Here is a 9,935-nt window from a genome sequence, read left to right on the forward strand (position 1 = left end):
CTATGCTATGCTATGCTATGCTATGTATATATATTTAAGAAATGTAAGAAATGAATCCACATTTCTCCCCCTGAAGGAAATAAACACTCTTGTTTAAACTTCACATTTTATTCCACAGCCATGAAAATTCCTTCTTCTCCCTCAGCAGCTACAGAGAAGATTACACATGGCTTCTTCCAAGATCAGCTCAGTGAATGTATTCCAGCATCCCACTTACTATATAATACAGATTTAAAAGCTCCTTCTTTGTTCCCATATGCAAATTCCAACTTTTATGACTGAAACAAGCTGTTCAGAGGCAGAGAAAGTTCTTGGCGGGTTTCAGATTCACTTCCTCTCACTGTGATTCTCTCGCACAGTAATAGACAGCTGTGTCCTCTGGTTTCAAGTTGTCCATTTGCAGATACAGCTGGCTGCGGGAATCATCCCTGGAGATGGTGAAGCGTCCTTTGACTTTGTCTGAGTAGCGAGTTGGAGATGAGGATCTACCAATATCTGCAACCATTTCCAGGCCTTTCCCTGGAGCCTGTCTCTCCCAGGCCATGTAATAGCTGCTGAAGGTGAATCCACTGGCTTGGCAGGAGAGGCGAAGGGACTCTCCAGGTCTTCTTATGTCCCCTCCGGACTCCACTAAGTGGACCTCAGACTTGACACCTAAAATAAAAGGAATTCCAGTGAACTCTCTTGTATACAAGAAGTAAAAGGAAAAGAAACCAAATAGGTAGGAAAGAAATACCTCTGAGGACAGCTAGAAAGGACACCAAATTTAGCCACAGGAACATTTTTGCTTCCTCTAGTGAATGGAGCGAATTGATAGGAATGGATCTGGGAAAGTGCACAAGCTTTTTGTGGGTGGATATAACCTATAAACAGATATCATGTGGCTCCTTTAAAGAGGAAATTGTCCCTCGATTTACATATCACTCGGGATAAAAGGACCCCAAAGGGTGTTTGGTTATAGATTTCTTTGCATAGACTTTAATGTTTAGTGTTTTGTTTTGTTTTTTTAAAGCTAAATAATAAGGTCCTCTGGTTTCAAGTTCTTCATTTGCTCATAGAGTAGGCTTTTGGGAGATGGTGAGATGGTGAAATGGTGAGACATCCCTTCCCTTTCTCCAAGTAGTAAAATCAGAACCTTACAATGATATAGCTTTAGTCTGGCAAGGTTCTGTCTATTAGCAATAGCACTTAGATTTATATACTGCTTTACAGTGCTTTTACAGTCCTCTCTAAGCAGTTTACAGAGTCAGCACATTGCCCCCAATAATCTGGGTCCTCATTTTACCGACCTTGGAAGGATGGAAGCAGGAATGAAATGCTACCGGTTCAGACGAACTGGTAGCGATGGTGGCGGGTGGTTCGGAGAACCAGTAGCGACAGCAGCACGAGGCTCCGCCCACCCGCCTGGTCATCGTTACTTCTTGGTTTTAACCAGAAAGTAATCTGTTTTTTACCCTCTGTGCATGCACAGAAGGATTTACGCATGTGCAGAGGGTCTGTGCACACATGTGACACGCATGCACTTCTGAACCGGTAGGAAAGGTAAGTAGATTTCACCCCTGGATGGAAGGCTGAGTCAACCTTGAGCCTGGTGAGAGTTGAACTGCCAAATTGCAGGCAGCCAGCAGTCGGCAGAAGTAGCCTGCAGTACTGCACTCTAACCACTGCACCACCATTAGGTGGAAGCAAATGAAGAATTGGACTAGGTCGAGGGCTACCTGAATCTGTTTTGAACTCAGATTTAACTTTATGGATCACATGGTGGTCTCTTGAGAAGTGATATTGTCTTGAGGTATATTTGGTGGATTTTTAAGCATACCAGGTGGAAAAGCTCTGCCTTGGAAATAAGATATTATTTGGACACAGTGGTTTTATCTCCATGCCCTCCTCCACCCTTGCATCAGTGTGAGATTAGTGCCCGCTGGAACCAGTGGTGGGATTCAAATTTTTTTACTACCAGTTCTATGGGTGTGGCTTGGTGGGCATGGCAGGGGAAGGATACTGTAAAATCTCCATTCCCTCCACACTCCAGGGGAAGGTTACTGCAAAATCCCCATTTTCTCCCGATTAGCTGGGACTTGGGAGGCAGAGAATAGATGAGGGCGGGGGCCAGTCAGAATTTTTACTACTGGTTCTCTGAACTACTCAAAATGTCCACTACTGGTTCTCCAGAACTGGTCAGAAACTGCTCTGCCTCTGCCTGGAATGCAAGATAACCAGAGGAGGCATGTGCCATGTTCTAAGAAGGTTTCAAATGAATTTGCAGAGCTGCTTTGTGAAATGGGCAGTTTTCGCCTTGCTTCCTCTCACTGTGTATGTCTCTTGCACAGTAATAGACAGCTGTGTCCTCTTCTTTGAGGCTGTTCATTTGCAGGTACAGCTGGCTTTTGGCATTGTCCCTGGAGACAGTGAAGCGTCCCTTCACTTTGTCTGAGTAGAACTTTCCACTGGCATCACTGTAGATATGAGCAACATATTGTAGTACTTTCCCAGGAGCCTGTCTCACCCAGGTCATGTGATAGTTCCTGAAGGTGAATCCAGAGGTTTGACAGGAAAGATGGAGGGACTCTTCAGGCCTTCTCACATCTCCTCCAGACTCCACCAACTGGATCTCAGATCGGACACCTAAAATGAAAGGAATTTGAGTGAACTCTTTGTGTACAAGAATTAGAATTGAAAAAAAAAAACAACTCGATAGGGAGGAAACAATGACCTTTTAGGACTGCAAGTAAGGATAGCAAGTTGAGCCACAGGATCATTTTTTGCTCCTTGTAAAGTTGGGAGGAGAATTGATGGCAAAGGATTTTGGGAAGCACACAAACTTTGTGTTGGTGGGTGTAGCCTGAAAAGGGAAACCAACTGCCTCCTTAAAAGGGGAAATTGTGCTTTGATTTACATATTACTAGGTATAAAAAAAAGTCTCCTCATTGTGTACTTCACAGTCCAGGAAAGCCAGACTATTTCCCTTAGACCACAACCTTCTTCTTGGCAAGATAGAAAAATGAGGAATAGACAACATCACCACCAAATAGATTTATAGCTTGCTGACAAACCAAACTCAACGTGTAGTCTTGGTACTATATCCATATGGTAAGAAGTAAGCAGTGGGGGTACCACAAGGCTCTGTCTTAGGCCCAGTATTCTTCAATATCTTCATAAATGACTGAGATGAGGGAATAGAAAGGGAACTCATCAAATTTGCAGATGACACTAAGCTGGCAGAAATAGCCAACAACCCCAGAAGACAAACTCAGAATCCAAAAAGATATTGACAAACTTGAACAATGGGTCCTTCTCTTCTCTTCTCTTCTCTTCTCTTCTCTTCTCTTCTCTTCTCTTCTCTTCTCTTCTCTTCTCTTCTCTTCTCTTCTCTTCTCTTCTCTTCTCTTCTCTTCTCTTCTCTTCTCTTCTCTTCTCCTCTCCTCTCCTCTCCTCTCCTCTCCTCTCCTCTCCTCTCCTCTCCTCTCCTCTTCTCTTCTCTTCTCTTCCCTTCCCTTCCCTTCCCTTCCCTTCCCTTCCCTTCCCTCCCCTCCCCTTCCCTTCCCTCCCTTCCCTTCCCTTCCCTTCTTTTCCCTTCTTTTCCTTTCCTTTCCTTTCCTTTCCTTTCCTTTCCTTTCCTTTCCTTTCCTTTCCTTTCCTTTCCTTTCTCCCTTCCCTTCCCTTTTTCCTTTACTTCTCTCCCCTTCCCTTCCCTTCCCTTCACTTTACTTTTTTCTTTTCCTTCCCTTCTCTTTTTTCTTTTCTTTTCAAATTTTTAGAGAGGAGGACAGGTGTACAATAAAGTAATTAAAAAAGAGTTTGCCAAATTTCACTTTTTTCAAAAGTGTCCCATATAATCAAGTCACACAAAAATATTTTGAAAGACACATGTTGGAGATAGAACATAAAAAGCACAACCTATCTGAGTTTGGAATTATTTTTCCACGTTCCAACTATAGAGCAAATGGAATTCTTCGGCAAATGCAAAATGATTTATAATTTATGTATTATTTATTCAGCCCACAATTGGGCTAATTAATTAATTAGAATAGAATAGAATAACAGAGTTGGAAGGGACCTTGGAGGTCTTCTAGTCCAACCCCCTGCCCAGGCAGGAAACCCTACACCACTTCAGACAAATGGTTATCCAACATCTTCTTAAAAATTTCCAGTGTTGGGGCATTCACAACTTCTGCAGGCAAGTTGTTCCACTTATTAATTGTTCTAACTGTCAGGAAATTTCTCCTTAGTTCTAAGTTGCTTCTCTCCTTGATTAATTGGTGGCATTCTTATTAGTACTAGTATTACTTTTACTATTGACATTATTATTATTTCATTCCTGATTGGCTAATTCAGCAATGGGGACTGAATCAAGTTAAAGAGCTGCTCTGAAAAAAGGATGTGGGTTTTTTGGGGGGTCACTTTTTATTGGTTTATCAAAGTATAAAATACCAAGAAAAAAAAAAGCATGAAAAAATAAGAAGAGGGGGAAGAAAAAAGAAGGGGTAAGGTCAGTGGTGGCAGCAGCGGGAGGATCTGTCCCACCCACCCGGATGTCATCATGGACACTCTGCGCATGCTCAGAAGTGCCGTGCACGAGTGAAGCGAGCGCACACACATATGTGCTCCCAATTCCGAACCAGTAGCGAAGGTAAGAAGAACCCACTATACTGGGTATAGTATAATGAGAGAAAAGAAAAGGGCACCGACTTCTGATTCTTTTTAGTGCAGTAGAAGATAACAACATTACAACCACAACTTTTTGGCTTTTACACAACAGTATGCACAAGCCATATATATATATATCTATAACAATAAGCCTTAGTTTACAAAAACAGAATCAAAATTTCAATTTTTTCCCCCATTTTATTTCATTTCAAAATAGAGACAAAATTAAATATATTCTCTTCTGTGGATAAAAGAATCAGTTTAACCATTTCTGACTTCTCTTTGCTGTGGGGGGATAATATACCATTCATTCTCATGTTTTCAAATCTAGTCAATGATATTTTACTAACATTGGATTATTATTCAGCATTACTTAAAGAACCCAAGGGCATGCGTTTATATACATCCTCATTCTATACATACAAAACTAATTTAAAGCTTTCTATCAGAACATATATCATCATCATCTTTTAACAACCCCATAATCCCTTGCAGGGTGAAGTCTGGGCAATTGAATGGAACTAGAAGAGTGTTTACTGGCCGGATGCCCTTCTTGTTGCCAGCGCGGAAGTTTGTTCAGCAGATACATTCTCATTATGCTCAGAGAGAGAAATATCCGCCTCTACCTAGGATTGAACTCACAGCCTCCTAATTGTGAGGTAAGAGCTCCATCTCTAGGCCACTGCACCGCTCCTTCTATCAGTATATATATTAAACTTTTAAAAGTCCATCCTAATTAATTAAAACATTAAATTTAGGTCACTCCCTCCAGCTTATCTGGAGGTATGCTTTGGTGTGGCATGCTGGTTTGACAGCTGTGGATAGAAAAACATTACAGAGGGTGGTGAGTACAGCACAAAACATCTAGTTGATACTACTAGACGACATCGCTAGGGCTCGCTGCCTTAGAAGAGTGAGGAAAATCCTGAGGGACGACTCTCACCCTGGTCATCACTTCTTTACCCTCCTACCATCGGGAAGGAGATATAGTAGCATAGGCAGCCTCACAAACAGGCTGAAGAACAGTTTTTATCCATGGGCTGTCAGACTGCTGAATGAAAAGTAACTACAACAACATAGTACAATTGACTTGTGGGGCTGGTGCAGAGGTGGGTTTCAGCAGGTTCTGACCAGTTCTGGAGAACCGGTAGCAGAAATTTTGAGTAGTTCGGAGAACCGGTAGTAAAAATTCTGACTGGCCCCACCCCCATCTATTCTCTGCCTCCCGAGTCCCAGCTGATTGGGAGGAAATGGGGATTTTGCAGTAACCTTCCCCTGGATTGGAGAGGGAATGGAGATTTTACAGTATGCTTCCCCTGCCACGCCCAACAAGCCACGTTCACCAATCCATGCCACTCCCACAGAACCGGTGGTCAAAAAATTGGAAACCCACCACTGGGCTGGTGTGATATGCAATAAGTTCACATGTTGCAATAGGATTGGGCAGGGGTGAAATGCTGCCGGTTTGGACCGGATCGCCTGATCCAGTACCGATGGAGGCGGGTGGTTCGGAGAACCGGTAGCAAAAATCCCTCCCCCCCCCATTGCCCAGCTGAGCCACACAATCATCAGAGGCTTTTTTTAAAAAAAAATTAAAAGCATTTTTTCTACAACCTCTTTGGCTGAAAAAAAAAATGTTTTTAAAAGTAAAAAAAAAATGATTGAGTGGCTCAGCTGAGACCGTCAGAGGCTTATTTTAAAAAAAGGAAGCCTCTGCTGATCAGGCAAGTCAGCTGGGATCATCAGAGGCTTTTAAAAGCATTTTTTTTACAACCTCTTCAGCCGATGGTTTTAAAAGTAAAAAAAAAAAAAAAGTTGGCCACGCCCACTCAGTCATATTACCCACCACCACCAAGCCACGCCCACAGAACCGGTAGTAACAAATTTTACATTTCACCGCTGGGATTGGGTGTTTGTTAGCAGCATTCACCGGGATAGGGATTTTCTGTCTTTCACTGTGAGTTGTGTTGGTGCACGGAGTGAGGCTCAGCCAATCTCATTGTACACATGTTGTAGTCTGACAATAAAGGTTTGAGTTGAATTGATCTTCGTAGAATAGAATCTTTTTTTCTTCTCAGGAGATTCTATCAGATCTCTCTCTCTCTCTCTCTCTCTCTCTCTCTCTCTCTCTCTCTCTCTCTCTCTCTCTTTTTTTTTTTTTTTCCGCCAGTTTTTCATTTTCTTTTTGTGTGAGGTTTTCAATTATAACTTTAGTTTTTTTTTCTCTGTTTATTTTTTTTCTCACATCTCTTTTCTTGTAAAAGTTCTCAGCTTTATTTATATCCATGAAAAAAAAAAGTCCCAAAGTTGTTTCTGTTGGACGACGTAAATTAGTCTGAAGCAAATCTTCCCAGATTAAAGAAGAAAATCTGAAGAAAGTTTTTGTTTAGCTTCAGATTCATTTCCTCTCACTGTGTGCTATTGGGTTCCTTGTACAATAATAGACTGCCGTGTCCCCTGGTTTGAGGCTGTTCATTTGCAGATACAGCTGGCTTTTGGCATTGTCCCTGGAGATGGTGAAGCGGCCCTTGACTTTGTCTGAGTAGTAAATACTGCTGGAATCAGTATATATCCATGCAAGCCACTCCGGTCCTTTTCCTGGGTACTGTCTCACCCAGTGCATCCCATAGCTACTGAAGGTGAATCCGGAGCCTTGGCAGGAGAGATGGAGGGACTCTTCAGGTCTTTTGACAGCCCCTTTAGACTCCATCAATTGGTCCTCAGATCGGACACCTAAAATGAAAGGCATTTCAGCGATCTCTCCTGTATTTCAGAATTAAGATAGAAATAATAATAATAATAATAATAATAATAATAATAATAATAATAATAATAATAGATCTTGTGGGACTTTAGGATTCAGACTGACAGGCACTTGGTCCACAACACACCTGACATAACAATAGTTGAAAAGAAAAAAGTATGGTTCATTGACATTGCAATACCTGGTGATGCACGAATTGAAGATAAGCAGCAAGAAAAAATCACAAAGTACCGGGACTTACAAATTGAAGTTGAGCGACTGTGGAAAAAGAAATCGTGTGTTGTCCCGATTGTAATTGGAGCCCTCGGAGCAATACCCAAAGGGCTACCCCGCTATTTAGAAATTCTAAATTTGCCGGACTTGAACATTTTGACTCTACAAAAAACCACCTTACTCGGAACAGCTTACATCCTCCGACGATACCTTAACAGTTCCTAGGTCCTTGGTTAGGACTCGAGCTGCTGAGCTATTAACCAGCCTCAAAGGCTGTGAATCTCACTAAAGATTAACCAATAAATAATAATAATAATAGTAATAATAATAATAATATAATTCTGTGTAATAATCAGAAATAATGACCTCCAAGGACTGATATAAAGAACAGGATTAGCTCCGGAATCATTTTTGCTTCTTCTAATAAAGGGAAGATAATTGATGGGAGATGATTTAGGAAAGTGCACAAACTTTATGTTGATGGGTGTAGCCTGAAAAGTCTCATTTAAAGAGGAAATGAGCTTCAATTTACATATTGGTTGAGATAAAAGAGTTTCTCATTGCAGAGATCTCATAGTTTGCTTTACACACTCCTTACATCTTTGATTTCCATATAATATTTCAGTGCTAAAAAATATAAAGACAGTCTCTCCTCTTTAACAAGGTTTTGCTTTGAAGAAACTGATATTAACTCAGAGATGGTATTCAACCAGTTTGGACCGGTTCGCCCGAACTGGTAGTGGAAATCGTGGGTGGGGGTGGGCCCGCCCACCCTGGCTCTATGCCATCCTATTTAAGCATGTTTTTTTAGGGAGGGTGGGCGCATGCACGGAAGGCACATGGACAAGGTGCATGCGTGGAAGGCCAGGTGTATGCGCTGAAGGCAGACACACGCACGAACCGGGTGCATACATGGCAAACCAGTAGTAACATAAATTGAAACCCACCACTATATTAACTACATGCAAACTAAAAAGCACAATTTGTAAAGACACAGAATTCAGCCTCCCACAAACCTGCAAAATCAAAATCAAAGCAATCACGTCATAATTTCATATTGGAAACTCTCAATAATCCAAGAATGAACATGACATTTCCTGCTTTGCAAAGATTTCAGACATCTACAATTACCAAGGCAAATTCTGTTCTGAACTCAGACATGGCTTTAAAGAACAGATTGTGACATTCTCTTGAGACTAATTTGGGGAATTTCTGAGCTACGGTGGCGCAGTGGTTAGAGTGCAGTACTGCAGGCTATTTCTGCTGACTGTTGGCTGCCTGCAATTTGGCAGTTCGAATCTCACCAGGCTCAAGGTTGACTCAGCCTTCCATCCTTCCGAGGTGGGTAAAATGAGGAGCCAGATAGCTGGGGGAAATATGCTGACTCTGTAAATTGCTTAGAGAGGGATGTAAAGCACTGTGAAGCAGTATATAAGTCGAAGTGCTATTGCTATATCAAAAATAGAGGAAAACCTCTGCCTTGGAAGTGAGATATTATTTGTACAGAGTGGTTTAATTTCCATGTCCTGCCTGGAATCTGGTGTGAGGGTAGCGCCCCCTGGTGTGAAAGATGACCAAGGGAGGCATGTCCCACATGGTTAGAATTCTAAGGTTTCAAAGAAATTCTCAGCCCTTTTATGTAAATGGGAAGTTTTTGCTTTGGTTCCTCTCACTGTGTGTCTCGTACAATAATAGACTGCCGTATCCTCTGGTTTGAGGTTGTTCATTTGAAAATACAGCTGGCTTTTGGTGTTGTCCTTGGAGATGGTGAAGCGTCCCTTCACTTTGTTTGAGTAGAACCTTTCACGGGAATCAGCAAAGATATGTGAAAGCCATTCCAGGTCTTTTCCCGGAGCCTTTCTAAACCAGTTCATCCCGTAGTCACTGAAGGTGAAGCCAGAGGCTTGGCAGGAGAGACGGAGGGACTCTCCTGGTCTTTTCACATCTCCTCCAGACTCCACCAACAGGGCCTGAGAACAGGCACCTAAAAAGAAAGGAGTTTTAGTGAGGTCTCCTGAGTACAAGAATTAAAATGGAAAGAAACTGAATACAGGGGAAAGAATCACAGTACCTCTGAGGACCGCTAGTATGGACAATATCTTTAGCCACAGGATCATTTTTGCCTTCTCTAAAGATTGAAGAGGAATTGATGGCAAAGGACCTGGAGAAGTGCACTAACTTTGTGTTGGTGGGTGTAACTTTAAAAGGTGAATCAATTGCCTCGTTTAAGAGGGAAATTGGGCCTTGATTTACATATCACTAGGGATATGTAAATATCCCCATATTATGTAGATATAATGAGTCTGTCATC

This window comes from Pituophis catenifer, unplaced genomic scaffold, assembly GCF_029215685.1.
Source record: "Pituophis catenifer annectens isolate HBS135680 unplaced genomic scaffold, rPitCat1.0.hap2 SCAF_15, whole genome shotgun sequence".
Classification (NCBI taxonomy): Eukaryota; Metazoa; Chordata; class Lepidosauria; order Squamata; family Colubridae; genus Pituophis; species Pituophis catenifer.